General features: G+C 40.1%; 1 pseudogene; it reads left to right on the forward strand.

Moving 5' to 3' along the window:
* The first annotated feature begins 7001 nt into the window (after window positions 1-7001).
* LOC144820173 (uncharacterized) lies at window positions 7002-10925 on the forward strand (annotated as a pseudogene).
* The last annotated feature ends 208 nt before the right edge of the window (window positions 10926-11133 follow it).

Consider the following 11133-nt stretch of genomic DNA (forward strand, 5'->3'; position numbering starts at 1 on the left):
AAGGCAGCGGTGCAGCGTTACCTCAAAACTATCCACTCAAATATTCATACATAATTGATGCCAACTCCGTTCCTTTTGCTCGAATCCCTGGAGTGGGGGATAGAGTAATTCCAAACAGGAAACGTAGAGTAGCTTTGATACACGAAGCTCATTTGGGAGAAGGTCTGATGCATCAGGGGATCTCTAAATCTATACTAGAATTAAAAGAGATGTACTGGTGGCCAGGGATGAATAGTCACATTAACACATTTGCAATTAATTGCCATGACTGCAACATAGATCGCAGCATAGAACCCCACCAGATACCTGACTACAGCGTAGCCAGCCCAGTACAGACACCCTTGTTAGGCAGCATTAGACTATCTACACGCAGATGTCACTATGGACAAATGCGGTCCCATAAATATTAAGACGAGATTCATTTGGATGTGGCCCCAGCGCTCGGCTGATGCCCGAACTGTTATAAAAGATTTGCAAGTCTTTATCGGCACATACGCAGTCGGCACGCTACATTCTGACCAGGGTCCTGCATTTAGCTCAAAAGCTTACAAGGAGGCCATGGCCAATCAGGGCGTTGCATTGCGGTATTCTAGTCCATTCCATCCTGAGGGAGATTCGGTTGCGGAGAAAAAAAAACGGGACATAAAGAAATCTATAACAGCTAGGGTACTAGGCTCGGGTGACAGGTGGGTCAAACATCTAATAAGTGTAGTGTTAACAATCTGTTAAGAAGTTCTCTGGGGGGTATCACTCCATATGAAATCCTTTTTGGAACTAGAATGATTGTCCAGGACCTTGATCATCACACTTCAGTAGTAGAACAAAAGCCTTTTGATATCAAAGAACCTTTGGCTGTTTTGCAGGACTTAAATGAAACAAGAAAAAATCAAAGCAACATAATCCCGAAGCCAAAGACCACTGAAGAAAAACCACCCGTCCCAGCAAGGCCTGCCTGGATTCCAAAGATTGGGGATCTAGTCAGAGAAAAGATCGCAGACAAGAAGGAATTTGGGCCTTCATACAGACAACCAGTACCTGTTTTAGCCATTCACGGATCAAGAACAGTACGTCTGCCGCCCCTTGCTGGAAGAAAGGAGAACGGGTTTGTATGCATCAACCTGGTAAAAAACACATCAGGTGGTCGATCATAAGTAGTAGGCCAAGTGGACTCCAAAGATGTAGCAGACGCCCGAATCTGGCTACAATCCAAGAAGTTCAGACTGAGAGACTGATAACATTTGAAGACTCTGCAGTACAGAACAAAGGACTATGTAACAAAGCCATGGAACTTGTGCCTCTTGAGACCCAAATAACAGTTTGTGAAGAAACACCTGTCTACAATGATATAGCATCGGAGCATACTAATATGACAAGTGATCAAGAGATTCCAGCGATTTCATCAAATCCAGAAGCAATTCCTACAATTGACAGAACTGCCTCTGGCTACTTCATTAACTTTGATACATTTTCCGAGAATCCAAGTGAACCTGAAACGCCGCCAGCTAAAACAACTTTTAAAGAACAAGCAACAGAACTCTTGCAACAACTGGAAAAAATATATCTGGTTTCACCATGGGTTGAAGTATGGATTATCTTAGGTGTACTTTGTCTTCTACTTTGGTTGACTCTGGTATTTACATTGGGAATGCTGATCAATTGAAAATATAGTACTAAGGACACAATAAGAAAGAACATGAACTTACTCCTCAAGCCACACAAATCATCTCATCATGAACAAAGAGACTTGTCATCAATAAACATCACAGCCATTCCTATACCAGGTGCTATAGCTTGGGACAGAACTGAATATGACATTCTTCGTCCAGCGGAGCTGTTGAAGATTCCACACCAATTCAAGGTTTCCTTGAGTGATTTTGTTTCACCCAGCACATTTTCGGATGATTGGGACTTTGAGACTATTAATAACATGATGTCAGACTTAGAAATGTCTGCAAAATTTACAAATCATGAATACTTAGAAGGTTCATCAGATTATGAACAAATGTACTGTTATATTCACTATGGTCATAATTTCTTACATAGATCTGCAAACCCTAGAAATGTTTTTACTTGTAATCAATGGGAACATTGTCCAACGCCACCAAAAGGTAGCTCAAAAACATTTTATGACAAATTTCCATACTTTTCAGGCTTTAATATTTCCAACCAAGAATCATTTTACTTTAAAAATGTTAATAGGACAGGAATGAAAAGTATGTTGACAAATACAACGCAAATGTATTCTGATGCCTTTTATGCTCAGCTGTCTACATTAGGTTTTGACTTTTGGAAAGACACCATTGAGACAAAAACTGTCTGGGGCACAAAAGACTGGCAGGTGCAGGGCTCAGAAGCTCTATTTAGAGCCTGCATTATCCCAGAACAAATAATGTTTTTGAATGACACTGTTCAACAGACATCTTGTCTTGGATTAGCTAAAATAAAAGATTTTTTTTTAAACGTCAGTACCTACACCTACACCAGAAAGAAGTAACACTTCAGAGGGGGTAGTTGACCTTAAAACTATTTTACTAAACAACAGAACAGATCCTGATTGGAAAAAAATGTTAATCTGGCCCACAGGCACAAACAACTGTCAAGATAGAGTCCTGAATAAAACACAAGGTTTCACATTCACTAGGCCAGATCCAAGATATGTCCAGAGACAACATCCAGGGATAGTAGCATCATACAGTGTAGGAAAACTGTGCCTTGAGTGGCTACAAAAATCTACACTGAAGGAAGTAAAACAACACTTATCTTTACTTAAAGATGGCGTTGATTTAAGGGACTTCTTACAAGGACCTGCGAAACCGCGTCATAAACGTTTTATATACGCCGGTATCTGTGCCATATATAATGAAGCATGGAAAACAACGCAAGCAGAGACTGCAGAATGGATACGAGAAATTTATCGTATTAATTTAGAGAAATCTCTCTCTGTAGTCGACAATGGGTTAACGACTCTGTCATCAAGAATATATTCTTTGGACAGCATAGTATCCTCTGCCATTGACATAATGGAACAGGACTTGGTCATGTTACAGCATGGTCAGTCACAATTGCGCTCTATAATGCTTTTGGGCTGAACGTTGCAAAACCTTCGTTCTAGATATGTGCCATGGTGTCTAATCAACACCACGTCATTGTTTTCTGAGTTTAACCTTACAGATAAACAAATCACTTTGGCACAAAGAGGGGCAGACTATACGGTGCTGAGCATAGAAAAACTGGAAAGATTACCGTTAACTGTTTCAGAGAAACCAGCGACAGAATGGATAATACATGGTACAATCACTCTGCCTGTGACGATTTTCCATTTTCAGTATTGTTTAAAACATATACCAGCGGGCGTATATGAAAGGTTGGGTAAAGAATACATCAAGACATCCTGGTATTTACCTTATACACACAAATGTTGGAGTGGGAGAAAATAAGTGTTTCTAAGTGGTACGAATTGTGAAAACACACTAAGTGGTTCACTCTTATGTCAGGGTATTAATTTACACGGCGCCTGCGATGGTTCCTCGAACAACTTATCCTGCCACCTGCAAGGTTCTCCAGCTGGAGTGATAGATCCAATTTTTAGGCAGCTTTCTAATGAAAGCTACATTATGTTGAATGATCACAGAGTCACCTTTATGGCCTTCACTGACCATCTCTTCTATTCGAATTGATATTTTAAGCAGACTGAAAGACATTCTTTTACAAATAACTGTGCCACTGACTCGGCCAAAGAGACGTATGATCAGCAGGTTGCAAGGACTTCTGCAGAGATACATGCCCTTTTATCGACAAACTGCCCTATACATTTCTCAGAAATGTTAGGTCGTATCTTAAACATTTCTGATACGAGTGGTATTGGAAATGTATTTAAGTCCTAGGCATATTTCTAAACTTCGTGCACACTGTGTTTGGCGGCCTGCCTCTCGTTGTGGGTCTCGTAGCAAGAATACTATTTTTTCTACATTCTGCTCTGGTATGGCAAGTCAAGTCACCATCGACATCCAGATCACCTTGGAGAACACCCTCCTGGCAATGAAGTGTCGTGAGCGCATGATACAAATTCTGGGCTTGGCTCGTTTAAGAGATCTAAATACCACGTGGTTTCTATCATTTCAACCAATCTGGCAAGATTGCATCTTACCTGTTGTACGATGCCTGCTATGTGGAGAAGAATGCATGCTAGACATCTGTCTGACACTACCATCATTCCTGCCAACGGAAGTTGATACTTTGCTTGAACCTGTAACGGATCATGCACTGTGTTGTTCCCAGCGGCTACCAATCCTGATGACGGCATTCGTTGAGATCTAACAGACACAATCTGCAGACGGTGAGATACGTGGAGCAACAGGCACACGGGTACCATCTACTTCGAACATTGCTAATGCGGCTGACGCTGACGGTGATGCTTCTCATCTATGTGCAATTGATCTGCTTAACGAAGTAGTCCAACTTTCACATACAGTAGTAGACGCATTCTTTACCAGCTTAGAGGAGTTGATTTTTTCTCCAAACAATGACACTGACTTTTGAAGTTAGCACACAGTGTTCTCTGAATTCGACCTTCACTTTTCAAAAACAATCTTCTAACTTTGGAACTCTATTTTTCTATGATTTGACTTTTTTCCAAAATTGAACTTTTTTTGGCACAAAGTAATCTGCTTAAAGTAGAACTATTCCTAGAGAACAAGACTTCTTTGAATATTTCCGAGCAACAATATTTGACCTGGTCCACAACCAAACAATTGATATATTCTGTCAAGGAATGGTTTAGATCTTTTGTTCTGTATTTAAGAGCCATTTCATAAATGTATTTTCATGATTCATTTGGATAGCGTTTTTTAAATGTCATCTATATGCTTTAAATGAAACATTGCTTTTAAATGCGTACAACACAAATACTCTTTTCTTGTGCAACCATTTTGAATGCATTTTTATGTATTTTGGGGGAGGGTTTACACATCATGTTTTAAGATATGTTTTATGTGTTTAGAACTTAGTAATATCGTACATAATAAAGTGGAGTGCATGTTGTATGGTGTTTTAGTATCCGAGTGAATTTTCCCGATTCATGCCCTTATATAGGTACAATTAACACTGCCCTAATATAGGCATAGAAATCATTTCCTTATTTATACATAGCCCATGCAGACCAAATACAGGCATGGCTACTTCCACCCGTATCAAAACGTCACTACGATTTCTTGGAAAATCGGGTTAAGCAGTCAGGGACCTTCCCTTGCTTGAATATTGATTTGTCCAAGAACTCATGTACTTGACAAAGAACTACTATTCCCTTGGGGTTCTTTCCTGATGTTATTATGTCAGACTTTGCGTCAAACTAGACACCTTCAAGGTATAAATATGCCTTCACTTGCTCTAGCAAGACACGGTGGTTCGGAGCAGTTCGACTATCTACTTGCCCGACGCAGCTCGCTACAGCAAGTTCCAAAGGAAGCCGACCCTCCAGCTGACGCACAGATCGAGAGGCTGCGTTTCTCTTGGCGAGAATCTAGCTCAAGTGTTTCCAAGCTATCCTTGCGGGGTGTTGGGAAATCGAGTCCCGAGACTGAGATACCAGACCTCCTTCATTCTAAACTAAGGTATGGAGCTGATTAGAACCTAGAGAAACCTTGGATAGATTCTTGGCAAAGAAAAACTAAACCTATGCTACACCACACTTACTCCTTCCTGCGTACTAGACTTAGGTTAGGTACATTGGGGTAGGTGTATTTTAGAAGCACCAGTTGGGTATTTTTAGTCATTTTTATTTATGTATGTATTTTGTTATTGTTAACTACAGCTTATATAGCGCCAAATCACCGTCAGGTCTCAAGGCGCTATTGACAGAAGAAAAGCTATGCTAACAGAAAAGCAGATACATAAAGCCCTGGCACTAAGAAGAGCTTAGGGCCTCCCTAAACAGAAGTGTTTTTAGCGATTTCCTAAACTGCAACAGATTGGGTTCCTTACGAAGAGACTCTGGGAGTCTATTCCAAACCTGTGGAACTACCACTGAGAAGGATCTGCCGCCCTTCGTTGCTAATTTATAGCGGGGCAGGACAGCAGTTGAGTGTTCGAAGACCTTAGTGATCGTGTAGGTTTATAGACTCCAAGGCGTTCTTTAATGTAAGCAGGGGCTTGACCATAAATTGCCTTGTGGGCAATGCACAAACTTTTAAACTCCACCCGTTGTTTATATATGGTTTAGAAACCATACGATTCTCTTACAGTATTGTTTTTATAATATTGTTCTCACTGTAACCATTATACATTACAGTCTGCATTAAGATTGCAGCAGTTCACTTTACTTGCATGAGAAAGAAGACTGTTCAATAAAACCTTTTATTAAAAACGCCTGTCGCTCTATTTCTCTGCACCTCTGTAGAAACGAAGCATGCACTAGTGACTGAGTGAAATACTTATCTATTGTTTCCACGACTCTAGAGATACGTTTCTTATTCTTGGGAAAAAAAGTTGTCATGTTTATGCGATTGTCAGAAACTAATCCCTTCTTGTGAATTCAAGAAAGTTTCTAGTGACCTCTGAGCTAGCTGGCATTCACTATTAAGTTTAATATATTCGATAGAGACCTAGTCGACCTCAGGCCTACGTCTAATCTATAGGATATATTATTTCAATTCGCAGAGCCTATTGGGAATATAGGAACTACGCTACACAATAAATACAGATTACCAAGGTATCAGTATTTATCATGCACAATAAACATTAAGTCACTCTTAATTGAGACCTGAATACATTTTGTCCCCTTTAAAACCCTGGATTGCAGACAAGTACACACTCATTTCAGTTCAAGAAGATTGCCACGAAGGCCTGTCAACCATAAATCAAGCAATGCTGCTCTGATGGAAAAATACAGTACACTGAAAGGAAAACTTTTGTGCCTGCTATTTATTATTGACAGTAGAGCTCCTGAGACCATTGCCCCAAGGACTCCTATGGATAAAGTTTAAAAAACAGAGATGGATCCGATCATGATGCTGATTATCCTGCAGGTATAGAGTGACAACCTGGTCCAGGCCAGGATTAAGAGGACCAGCTAACTTTCACCCTGAAATGTAAGAAAGGCATTAATATAGACTGCCTTTTTCAACCACCTTTCACTGCCTCTACAGTAATTAAATCTAGCAAACCATGCTCAAAGTTGAAGAATTAATTCAATGAGTTTCAAATGAGAATTTTACCATAGAATTTTATAAGAATGAATTTCTACGTTTTGTCACAATATCAAGGGAGAGGTTGCTGAGAATACTGTTTATAGTATGAGTTAGCCAACAACCAAAAAAGATGGCAATGTTTCAAAAAAAGGACGCCAGCAGTGAAACATCATTGTTTTTACCTGTACAAGTATTCAGGTAATATCATTCCACTCCTACTTTAACCTGAGAACAACTAGGAATGGCCCAAGATCCAGCATTTAGGCAACTCTTTTTAAAGGACAGAGAGTGGTCAGTATGTAGCCATGATTGCAAATCTCCATGAGATATGGTTTCCTACACAGCATAGATGATTGCCACTGCATTAGTGAAAGAATGAATTTGGGAAGAAATAAGAAATACCTGGAAACAAATTCTTCCTGCACCCAGAACCTTAAATCTGCTACTTCAAAGGTTAACACTGTTCACTCATGTTTAAAAATAGGGTAAGCTTAGCACCTGCAGTCTCCACTATTAAGAGAAAAATCAGTATTAATCTAATTAACAAATGCTAGAAAGAGTAGTTGCAGAAAGAATACCTGACCTTGAGAGTAAAGGTGCCAGTGAAATTCTTCAACCTCTTACTGATGCTTGATTCTATTACGGAGCAGTTCGGGCTGGACTTTTCCCATGAGGCACAGGGTCAGACTGATTTGCATATGGCCAAGTTCATGGGAGAACTTGAAGAACTTTGGATTTTAAAGTTTCTCTTGAAATACTTGAAATCACCTTGATAATTTCTTCCTTCAAATGCCCAAAACATGGCAGCTAATAAATAGCGCCCATTTGTTGCACTTTAGAATTATGATGAGGCCCCATTGTTACAGACGTATGAGAGATTTTGGCATTCTGAAATAACATGAAGTCGACATCAAACTCCAACTGATTCTCTAATAGGCCTGTAATAGTGTCCCTGGGGACGTGGGGTGAAAATGTTATCACCATCTATTACCACTAATGTAAAATAAGGTATCAGGGAACTCCAAGGCCTAAAACAATTCCAAGTGAGATCTCATAAGCGTCGGTGCATCTGCAATGCAAATACAGCTCGTAAAGTATATCATATGAAGCATGAATCTTGAAAGACAGTGAAGTAATAAAGATAAATATAACCATCCACCCTACACAGCTGGCTGATATTATCTTTGACACAATGGTATATAAACGCTGCTACTTAGGACACCCAATATTGTTTTGTGAAGCTTCACAACTTGCTGACTTTTGATATGAGTGAACATCATTGATGGAACAAAGCCACCTATACATTAGTTGATAAGCAGGCCCAGTTAAATATATGTATTTTCTTTGTGACGTAAATTGTTTCTGTGTGGTCATTAAAGTGTACTGTGAAGATTTGTGGACTTTTGTCATAAAGAATTTAATTTAACTGATAGGACTAGTGGAGGAGAAACAAAGAGATAAAAGTACATAGAAGAAGAAGAAGAAGAAGAAGCATGGTCTACTTATAAACCCTAATGAAGCAATTCACATCTGTTAAAATGGAGGCCACAATCAAAACTGAATTCATGGTTAAGCATTTTGTGGAAATAAAGCAGAAAATAGCAATGACATGTGAGAAGATATTGATGAGGGCTGTATTTTCCAGATACTAACTGAAGCATCACAGCTGGTTCTGCAACTGTAGTAAATAATTTCTCGGGTTCTTTTTCTGCAATTAGTTGAGTGAATAGTCAATATGCCAGAAAGCAGCTTTGGAGCGTACATGTGGCAACCGGAGACTTTCAGAGAGGTAGGCTTGCAAAGATTGCGGAAATATTCAAGAACCACATCTACCATCATCTAGAAGTGAGGAAAATATTATGTATTTTACAACAAGATATGATTACTCTGCTCCCGATTACTGGAGTAAAAAACTGACTGCAAATGCTCGTAACATGAGGTATTGTTACATTTATGATTTTCATCTGCATTACTTCCCACAGTGTGACTCCATCTGTACCAAGGGAGAGGTGCAAGATAAAGACAAATGCCGGAAAAAGGGGAATGGAAGTGATAGAGGGAGAATAACACACATCATGCCCAGGTCTTCTTTAGCACAGCTTTCACAGGTGCTATGCCTCTTGTTGCAGCATGATTGCACAGTGAGGCTCTCGCTTTAGTACTGATGAAAGGCATGAAACTTTCACAATTACAAAATAATAAACAAGTATAAGTGACAGTTGTCCCTGCCCCGTAAGTGACATCATGATTGACCGGGACTTCTGGTCCCCTGGTTGTCTCTCCCTGGAACTGACGTAGGTATAGGTGTGGTGTCACGTGGCCTGGGGTGGGATCAGGTGTGTTGTGACAACACCAGGGTCACATGTTAGTCATGTGGCTAGGCCATGTGTCTAGGGGTTGGGTTATGCAGCAGCTCTCAGCGAACCTGAACCCTTTGAGATGAGGTGACCATGCTGCTACGTAGAGGTGTACACCTCTTTTTGGGTTGATTGGAATACATATAAGGATCTCCTAAGTCATCTATGCAACAACTAAGAGTCATCCTTTAGAAAGAGACCTCTCTGCCCACAGGATGAGATACAGCCCTCTCATCAAAGGTACACCCTTAGTTGGCGGTCAGGGCACTATTGATAGCTATTATCATAGCCTGATACCATCCGTATTGGATAAGAATGCTCAGCAGAGCGCCCCTAAAGAGGATGGTCAGGAAGTCACAGGCTTTCATGAGGACCTCTGCCGTCGGATGGAAGCGCTCAGACTCGAGGAGCTGCCTCACTGATATCTCATATTAAAGGTGCCTCCAGCAGCAGCAAAGCTTCTTGTAACAAAGTAAATGTTGGAAACAATTCCATCGGCAAGGAATACGGTGACGAATCTATAGCTCCCTCTAACTCACATGTCTATGAAGATTTAGGGTTTCTGTAATAGCAGCGTGCAAGCTTCGACAACGGTTATGGGTCGATAGACCTTTGCGACTCTCAAAATTTCAGCGCAGCCACCAAGTCCCACGCAAATACAAAGGTTAGTAAAATTATTGTAGACACTTAACCTGTATACGCTAACATTTGATTTTTTATCTAACTGTGTCTTTCTTTCTTTTTTGAACAATAGAAAGTATCAGCAAAAAGAGCCATAGCAGAGGGTCAGCCTTCAAAAGTTACAGACATACATTTCTACTGCTTATGCTGTTCAAAACAGACTGAAAGTTCAACAAAGCAAAACAAAGAGCCTCATTACAATTATGATTTCCACCTACCATAGCACAGATTTTGAAGAGGAAACTTCTGGCGTCCCCTACGATGCCATATGGCCTGTTAAAGGTTTAGCTGTGACTGTTGTCAACCCTTGTGTCAAACATGACTATTATAACCTTTGGTATGCTTCATAAAATCAACGATCCACAGCAGAATGCTCACGAGTGTCTATACGACTTATACACATCAATAACAATCCTTCATATATGCAGTTTGTTAGACCCTAACAAGGTATATAAACTGGTAAGGTTGGTGAATGGGTTGTCTGAGGAAAAGAAATATGTTCACCCTGATATGATGAATGTCTTGTCAGCAACGCTCTAAAAGATCAGATACTCCAGCACGCCAAGCTCTAAACTTGGGAGTATGCAAGGGTTGTGTATGTATTTTGATATAAAGGTTTGTTGACAGATGCACGTGTGATATGCATTTTAAAAATAGAAGAATTAGCTCTTTAGCCCCATGAAGACTGTTTTTAAAATGCTGAGTCTGTAGGCAGCGGTGCATCAATGTGTTATTTAACAGTACATACTTACTCACTTTTAGGACGAGCATCAGAATGTTGTGGCGCCAGATGTCAATGAGTTACACCCAGGGTTCCTTTGTATTGCCAGATTGGTATATGTGTTGCTTAAAGAAACAATAGCTGAAATACACCCTGTAGCTCTGCGTTATCTAAAGATTTGTGAGTGTAT

This window comes from Lissotriton helveticus, chromosome 2_1, assembly GCF_964261635.1.
Source record: "Lissotriton helveticus chromosome 2_1, aLisHel1.1, whole genome shotgun sequence".
Classification (NCBI taxonomy): Eukaryota; Metazoa; Chordata; class Amphibia; order Caudata; family Salamandridae; genus Lissotriton; species Lissotriton helveticus.